The following is an 8,801-nucleotide window of genomic DNA, read 5'->3' as shown; positions in this document are numbered from 1 at the left end:
TTAAAATTCAGTCCAAGAGATGTGTATACCTATAGTTTATATAGACTTTCAGTTGGTAATAAATATATAAGTATATGATTCTTCCATTTATAACTAAATTCAGGTACTGTCAAAATGTAAATAAATTTATTTTCAGGACATTGCTCAAGAATATATATTCCTGTAAGGTTTGTGGTATTGCTGCAGGAAATATGAAATATAAGAGGGAATTTAACAGAAAATTCAAAATTTATCTATATCCGTAGAGTCTAAAGACACATGCTGACAAAACCCTACTTCTTAAATTATATGAACAAATTAAAGGTCCTGTTATCCAGATTATTACGACTATGTTCCTTTTAACCAAAAAATTGTGACAAAACTCCCTTGCCCGTGACCACTATCGGCCGTCCCATGCTTAGATTATCGGCATCCGTAATTCATGACAATTTGGTAATAACTTAAAAATTGTAATTTGGGATGTTATTTTCATGCCAAGAAATTGCCTCCGTTGAAATTCTGCAAACACCCCATAGAGCAAATTACATGGATGATTAATATTGACCATTTGGTATATGGCTGTGTTCTAAGCGACGCGTACATGAAGGTCATAAATTAATTTCTTCAATGAAATCAAATCTTTAGTTACTAATGACTGCCGTAGGGGGTCGACCGGAATTTTTAGCGAGGATTTCTTGGCATGATAAGCGTGAGTTTCTGTCGAATAATGGTACAAGTATATAACAAGGAACTCTGCCACACACTATTATATATACAGCTTATATTTTCTTAAGATAAAGAAATTAACCTCGTAAGAAAACTTCCGTACAGAGAAATATAAGGTAAAAGATTTTCTTTCATTTTTTCTTCTCTTCTTGAGAAGTAAAGTTTAATACATGTACTTCAATTTCAATATTTTAGTGGTCCCTGGTGGACAGTGAAGTATGAATCGAATGGGGCTTAAAGATCAAACAACACAGCCGCAAAGCCGGGAAAAACGATTTAATTGAATATTAAGTATAACCAGAGATATTTAAAACAATTGTGTCAGATTTATGTGTGTAAACTATTCGTATAATTGTGCTGTTCATTTGAAGCTATATTCTTAAATAGAGAATGGAAATGGGGAATGTGTCAAAGGGACAAAAACCCGACCATAGAGCAGACAACAACCAAAGGCCACCAATGGGTCTTCAATGTAGCGAGAAACTCCCGCACCCGGAGGTGTCCTTCAGCTGGCCCCTTAACAGATATGCATACTAGTTCAGTGATAATGGACGTCATACTAAACTCTGCATTATACGCAAGAAACTAAAATTAAAAATCATACCAGACTAACAAAGGTCAGAGGCTCCTGACTTGGGACAGGCGCAAAATTGCGGCGGGGTTAAACATGTTTTTTGAGATCTCAACACCCCCCCCCCCCCCCCCGCTTTATACCTCTAGCCAATGTAGAAAAACAAACGCACAGCAATACGCACAGTAAAACTCAGTTTAAAAGAAGTCCGAGTCCGATGTCAGAATATGAAACAAAAGAAAATAAACAAAATGACAATAATACATAAATAACAACAGACTACCAGCAGTTACTGACATGCCAGCTCCAGACCTCAATTAAACTGATTGAAAGATTATGTCTTCATCATATGAATATCAGGCACAATCCCTCCTGTTAGGGGTATAGTGTTATACCATCATGAAATATATGAGAAGATCATAACCCGTGTCATGCATGCCAACAACTGGTTTTAGAATAAATGTGTTTAATTCCGATGCAAAGACCCTATAATTGAATCAATATTAAAGCCAAAATATGCAATCTTTAATGACCTGACAACAGTATTGTAACTATATTCCTGTTTAAAGTTTTTGTCATCTTCGCTAGCCAAGCAGGGTTACGATAGACTCCCGTTCTCTTCGGAGTGGATCGTAACCCTTGGCTAGCGAAGTAGGTAAGTAAGTAAGTAATGACTTTATTTAAAGAGGGTGACTCAATTAGCTTTCGTTAATCTACCTTGGGGCCCTCACAAAGAACAAACAGTACAAAAATTAATATACAAAGCTTACAGTTTCTAACATATAATGTAAATGCACTATTCATACTAACTATAAACTGTCTGTAGAACAAGAGAAATATAAATTCATATATATATATACATTACATACAAATCATTAGAATATTTGAGTAAGTTGTTATAAATCATTTATAGTCAAGAAATCAACACTTTTTTGTTTAAAAGTGAACAGGTTTTCACAACATTTTATTTCATTGGGTAGTTTATTCCAAAGTATAGATGAGCTATATGCAAATGATTTCTTCATTGAATTTGTTTTCGGTCGTATAACAGCTAAATTATTATTTGCAGATGACCTTAGATTTCTACTATGCAGGGTAACAATTGGACAACAGAGTTCCTTTAAGTAATCAGGTGCTTTATCGTTTAGAATTTTATGAACAAGAATAAGTTTATGATATGATACTAGGTGTTAGTATTGGTGCATCAAGTATAATCTTTGCAGCTCTTTTCTACATTTTAAGATTTTTTTATATCCATCCTCATAGCAATTTCCCCATATTAAGCAACAAAAATCAAAAATGGGCAGAATATAAGCATTATAAAACAGCTTTCTACTACTTATATCGAAAACACTTCTTAATTCTAATTTCTGTATTTCAACGGGTGTGATTGGGCTATCTTGTATACATATATTCATATCATTTCCTAGCAAAGTCCGTTTCTTATTTGTTCCAATCAACATAGAAATAGTTTTTAAGGGATTTATAACCATCCTTTTGTTCAGACACCAATTATTTATGGTGTTGGCATCGTAATTTAATTTCCTTTCTATCTGTTCCATATGTGTGAAGTGTTGTATCATCAGCATACATTTCAATGGCTGAATGAGTGGCTTCTACAGTCATGTCATTTATGAATAAGACAAACAAAAGGGGACCTAAAATGGACCCTTGGGGCGAAGATGAGGTTTTGTTAGCTTTTGAGGTGAATACTAACATGTTTGTGCTTTGTAAAGAATATTACAAAAAGATTGGATGTGAAATACCTGAACGTATAAGATGTCTTCATGTTGAGTTATATTTACGAATTATTTCATTGTTCCGATGATAAAATTTAGTAAACGTTTTGACTAGTTTGTGATATCGAAAACCCTGGTTTAATAACTTTTTAGTAATACATAAATATATATTGCTTGCAATTATTCTTTGATATTGAACTATATATTGCTTGCAATTATTCTTTGATATTGAAGTATATATTGCTTGCAATTATTCTTTGATATTGAAGTTTATCATATGTTTAGTAGTAAATACAGTAGTTTTGAATATGTGATAAATAGCCTAAAGACCCTTGGGCTGATATTGGTGTCTCGGGATGACACGACAGTGGCGTAGCCAGGGTTGAAATGATGTGGATGACTTCGCCGAGCGGAGCGGGGCGAAATTTGTTTTGGACCATTTTATGCAGAAAATTATATTTTTTTTCAGACATTGTTCCTGTAAGCACATGTAGAGTGGGGTGCGCATATTCGCCGGGGACACAATTTCGCCGTTTTATAATTTTGAGTTGTAAATACTTCAAAAGATGGCTGAAATGGAAGAAATATGCCGGTAACTAAGATTTTTATAACAAATATGATTTTATTTTAAACTACGACAAAATTCCGGCACTTACCGCAAAGGACCGAAAAACGGATAACGATTTTCGGCCAATTTTTTGAATGAATAATACGATTTCAAAGGAGTATTTCTTAGTAAATCTTTGACTGATTGCCCTAAATTTCAGTTCTGTACACCTTTAAAATGTCTGTTATTGCCATCTATAATGAAATTGATTTGAAAAATATTGTTTAAAGCTGCAGTTATTTGGGTTTAAATAGATGTATAAAAACGGCGAATATGTGTCCCCCATTGACAAAACATCAGGCAATTTCAAACACCCTTTAATCTAACTTTTCAGATGATTATTTTCAAACAAACACGTTTTCAAGCTTAAGAATATTTTGCATTTGAAGTTATCTTTATATAGAATTATCAGTATACTTCAAAAACATATAGACCTGAACATAAACTGTGGAAAACATGGAAAGATATGGCGAAAATGAGCACCCCACTCTACTCCCCTAAAATCAGACACTGGTTAGATTTTTGTTATTTTAAAAATACCCATCAATTCATATAATTATATTTCAAACAAAATTTTAATGTTTTCTCAAAATTCTCGAAATTTAATGTAATTCATAATTTATTTATTTGATGTAAAAGTTTCCCATCAATCTTATATTTGACATCTCATAAACGGTCCCATCACAGCGGCACTTCTGTATAATAGAACTGAAGTGATCCCCTTTCCTAGCATTTCTAAAAAAACGGCCCCATCACAGCGGTACTTCGGAATATAGGAACTGAATAGCCTGGGATCCGGCCCAATCTAGCTGCGCGTCGTAAGGGGCTGACAAGATTAGCCAGGACCCCAGGCTAAGGAACTGAAGTGATCCCATTAACGCGTCGCAGGGGACAGTCACATCATCGAAATTCCTAGTGTCCGTCCATCCGGTCTTGTTTGCACTCTCATGTGCACAATTCTTGCCAGATTTTTATATCATCAGCAATGACAATTTCGAAAATAAGTCCTAAGCTTTGACCTTCAAGTTGAAATATAAATTATAACGGAAATCCCATTGCATTTTCTCTGAAGCTTTTATTTCTCCATTAAAAATAAAAGGAAAAGGAAAAACATTATTTTTTATTAGTTATTGCCCTTGTTCCTTGGTTACATAAAATATGTGCAATGCAGGGGACATATGAACTTTGTTCTTTTATTGAAAATAAAATTATAATGTGGACCTAGATAGAAACTGGAATTTACTGATAAGCCTAGGAATGATCACACTCTATTATAGATTAGTTTTTTTTCACGTCGTCTTTCGTGTCACCGGAAACGATATCAGGATATGGTGGTTTAGTTGTCAGTTATGTTGTTAGTCAGTTGTAGAAGCCATAGCTCCGCTAGGCTCAATTTCAGATGAAACATGTCCGAGGATCTGTGCATCGTCCTCTGCACTGGCACTTGCCGTAGCCGACGACGTAATCTTTTTACGAAAACAAATCGAGAACACTTTCCTGCGATTTATCCATCTTGTTTTATTACATGAACTAAATTATCCTTAATAAAAGACCACGCATACTTCATCGGAAATAATTGGATGTTATCCTCATATCCTAATCCTTGTTACATACGGATACCTCCGAGTTTAACTGTTGCGAACATATCTTTATTTATAATTTTTTTCCTGTTAAAATGATGTGGATGCTTGAGCATCTGAGCATACATGCAAGCTACGCCACTTTACGACATATATGATACGGACTTCGCCATGGATTATTCTATATATATCATTGAGTTTTTATTTTTCGTGTGATATTGGTGAACCATGTGTCAGAGTTGAGTAAATGCATCTCTATTTATACAAAAACTTCACACATTTCTTTGCGAACTAAAAGCACCTCAATAAAACCCTTATGTAATAAGCGGCGGCAAATACAAGGGTACATTCAAAATGCATTTATAAAAAGATAAAGTTCAGATTTGCACTTTGTTGTATCATTTTTGTAAACTTTGTATAGATCAATTGTAATTGTGTATCACGGAAAAAATCATAATGTCTTCACTGGGAATTCAAGATTTTAACGTTAATGGGGGACGTAAATATATATATGAAAAAAAGAAGATGTGGTATGATTGCCAATGAGACTCTTGCGTCACTCTGTTGCCGTAGATATTCGTCTCAGGCACTTATCTCAGAAAAAAAATAATCCCTAAATGATTTTTTTTCAGAGAAAAGTGCTTGTGATATTCTTATAATGTTGCATATATCACCTTATGACTCTTTAAGTGTTGTATAGTTCTGCTTTCCTAACATGCTTACGTAGTTTCAGTTTGAAACAGTCAAATCACGACTTCGATTTACAAAACCAAAGGGCAAATAAAATGCCATTTTCTAGTGAAAAATATTTCCTATGTGCTTAGGTTTTAGACTTGGATGCGAGTCGAAATTTATTAAACATTCAACGCTCCTTACATGTCTGGTAGTGTAACTCGATCTGCATGTATCAGTGATTTTAAAAAGACAGACCTTGGCCCATTCATTTATTCGTGCAACATTTATTCCTAGCAACACACAAATTTCCCCTCATCTTTATATATATATCTTCAATACATTCTTATTCCGTAAAGAATCGACTGACTTTCTAATTACTTCACGGTTTAGAAGTATTGCAATGTATTAATTCTTCAATGCATTCGCACGTTTTCAATATGATTAGGCACCTCTGTGTCCAGCGGCTGATATTACAGTCATTTAATAGGGATAAGAAATTATTGATGTGGGAAAATGGCTATAATCAAATTATAAGAAATAGATTCTTGTTTACAAAATATGATTTGTGAATGAAACGCCTGAGGTAAACAATCTTGGAAATAAAAGATAAAATTGAGTATGGAAATTGGGAATATGTCTAAGAGACAAAAACCAGATCAAAGAGTTGATAACAACCGACGGCTGCCAATGGGTCTTCAACGCAGTGAGAAAATCCCGAACCTAGAGGTGTTCCTTAGCTCACCCCTAGATTAAAATGTGTACTTGTTCAGTGAAAATGAAAGTCAAACTAAACTCCAAAACATATAAATGAACTAAAATAATAATAATTACATTAGATGTATGTTTCATTATGATACTTTATTCTGATTGGCTAACTGCACATCACGTGTTATTTCATAAGCAATTGCATTGCTCAATTAAACTTTTCATTCATGATAACACGTGGATCCACAATAAAGTGCACAGGTGAATTAAATAAAACAATAATAAAATTCGTGTTTTCATGATCATTGCTAAAAAAATGTAATTATAAGTATTGAATGCTTCTATTTGTAACTTCAAAGGGTTTTAAAAGCGTTGACCGTGCGCACATTTTTAGTATGAAGCGCTTCCGCACTTCATTCAAAATGTACTTCGGTAGACGCTTTTACACCCCAATGAAGTTACAAAAAGAAGCATTCAATTCTTAAATAAAAACATACAAGACTAGCAAAGGCCACAGGCTCCTGACTTGGGACAGGAACAAAAATGCAGCAGGGTTTAACATGTAAGATCTCAACATTTCCCTTAGCCTATTAGCCTATAGCAAATGTAGAATAAAGAATTTTATTTGTTTAATGTGTTTTTTTTTGTATAGGTTTATTTTTTATCCTGTAAAATGAAGATACCTTATTTTTTCCCAAGAATTGAAAAGAAACATGATGGTACACTGTAGTAATAGCCATATGCAAAGTTCAATCAATCATTCGTGAGCTTTTGTACTCACGAAGTTATGGCTATAAACAAGATAAAAAAAGTAACTCCTTTATGCAATACTGAGTTATAAGTGTCTATATGTTGGAACTTTAAAATAAAATATAATATCAAATATTTCTCAAATCAAATTAAAAACTGATGTGGCATCACTATTTTCTTTTCCGATCAGAGATGTGAAAAACCAAAGATTTGTATAGTAAGACAAACTGTAACCAGGTGCTCCGCAGGGCACAGGTTTATACGACCGCAGAAGTCGAACACTGAACAGTTGAGGCAAGTATGGACTCAACATTCAAGCTTGGTACAGCTCTAAATTTGGATTGTGATTAAATAGTTGACACAACATAGGTTTCTGACACAGAATTAATGTGGTTTAAGAACTTAAACTTAAAAACTTTTAAATTGGACATTTACCTATTATGGTCCAATATCCAAAATCAAAGAACATGGTTACATTCAGCATATCAAAGAACCCCAAGAATTCAATTTTTGAAGAAATCTAATAAAGTTCAATTTAACCCTTTAGACCTCAATGCTGACCAATTTGATTATGAACTGGGTCCAAATATCAAAAATTTAAATACATATGGTTAGATTCAGAATATCAAAGAACCCCATATATATTCAATTTTTGTTGAAATCAAACAAAGTTTAATTTTTTACCTCGATTTGGACTAACTTGAAAACTGCGCTCATAATAAAAAAAAATCAATCTAAATTTAATTTTGGACCCTTAAATTTATGTAGACCAATTTGAAAACGGGACCAGATATTAAGATTCTAAATACACAGTTAGATTCAGCATATCAAGGAACCCAAAAAAATTCAATTTTTGATGAAATCAAACAAAGTTTAATTTTGGACCCTCAAGTTTTGGCCCCTTATTCCTGAACTGTTCAAACCAAAACTCCAAAAATCAATCCTAACCTTCCTATTGGGGTCATTAATCTTGTGTTTAAATTTCATAGATTTCTATTTACTTATACTTAAGTTATTGTACGAAAACCAAGAAAAATGCTTATTTGGGACCTTTTTAGGCCCCTAATTCCTAAACTATTGGGACCACAACCCCCAAAATCAATCCAAACCTATCTTTAGTGGTATTGAACATTCTGGTAAAAAAATTTATACAGATCCATTCTCTAAAACTAAAGTTATTGTCCGGAAACAAAATGCGTATGCAGACAACGACAACATCATACCATTCTACGACGCAATTTTTTTTTGTGTCGTATAAAAATCCTTGAATAAACTAAATCTTTAGTTCCAACCAATTTGAGACTAGCACGAAAGTCCATCATTACAATATTTGAGCCTTCAAAAAAGGTTGTATGGCAGACTTCAGTTTAAACAATATTTTATTCAAATAAATTGAATTGGATTGGGCAACAGGCATAGCCTATGTAAGCCTTCTCCACAGAGTTATTGAAATAATAAATAAGAAATTA

The sequence above is a fragment of the Mytilus edulis genome, chromosome 5, assembly GCF_963676685.1.
Source record: "Mytilus edulis chromosome 5, xbMytEdul2.2, whole genome shotgun sequence".
Classification (NCBI taxonomy): domain Eukaryota; kingdom Metazoa; phylum Mollusca; class Bivalvia; order Mytilida; family Mytilidae; genus Mytilus; species Mytilus edulis.
The sequence above is the reverse complement of the archived record's forward strand: the minus strand, read 5'-3'. Positions refer to the sequence as shown.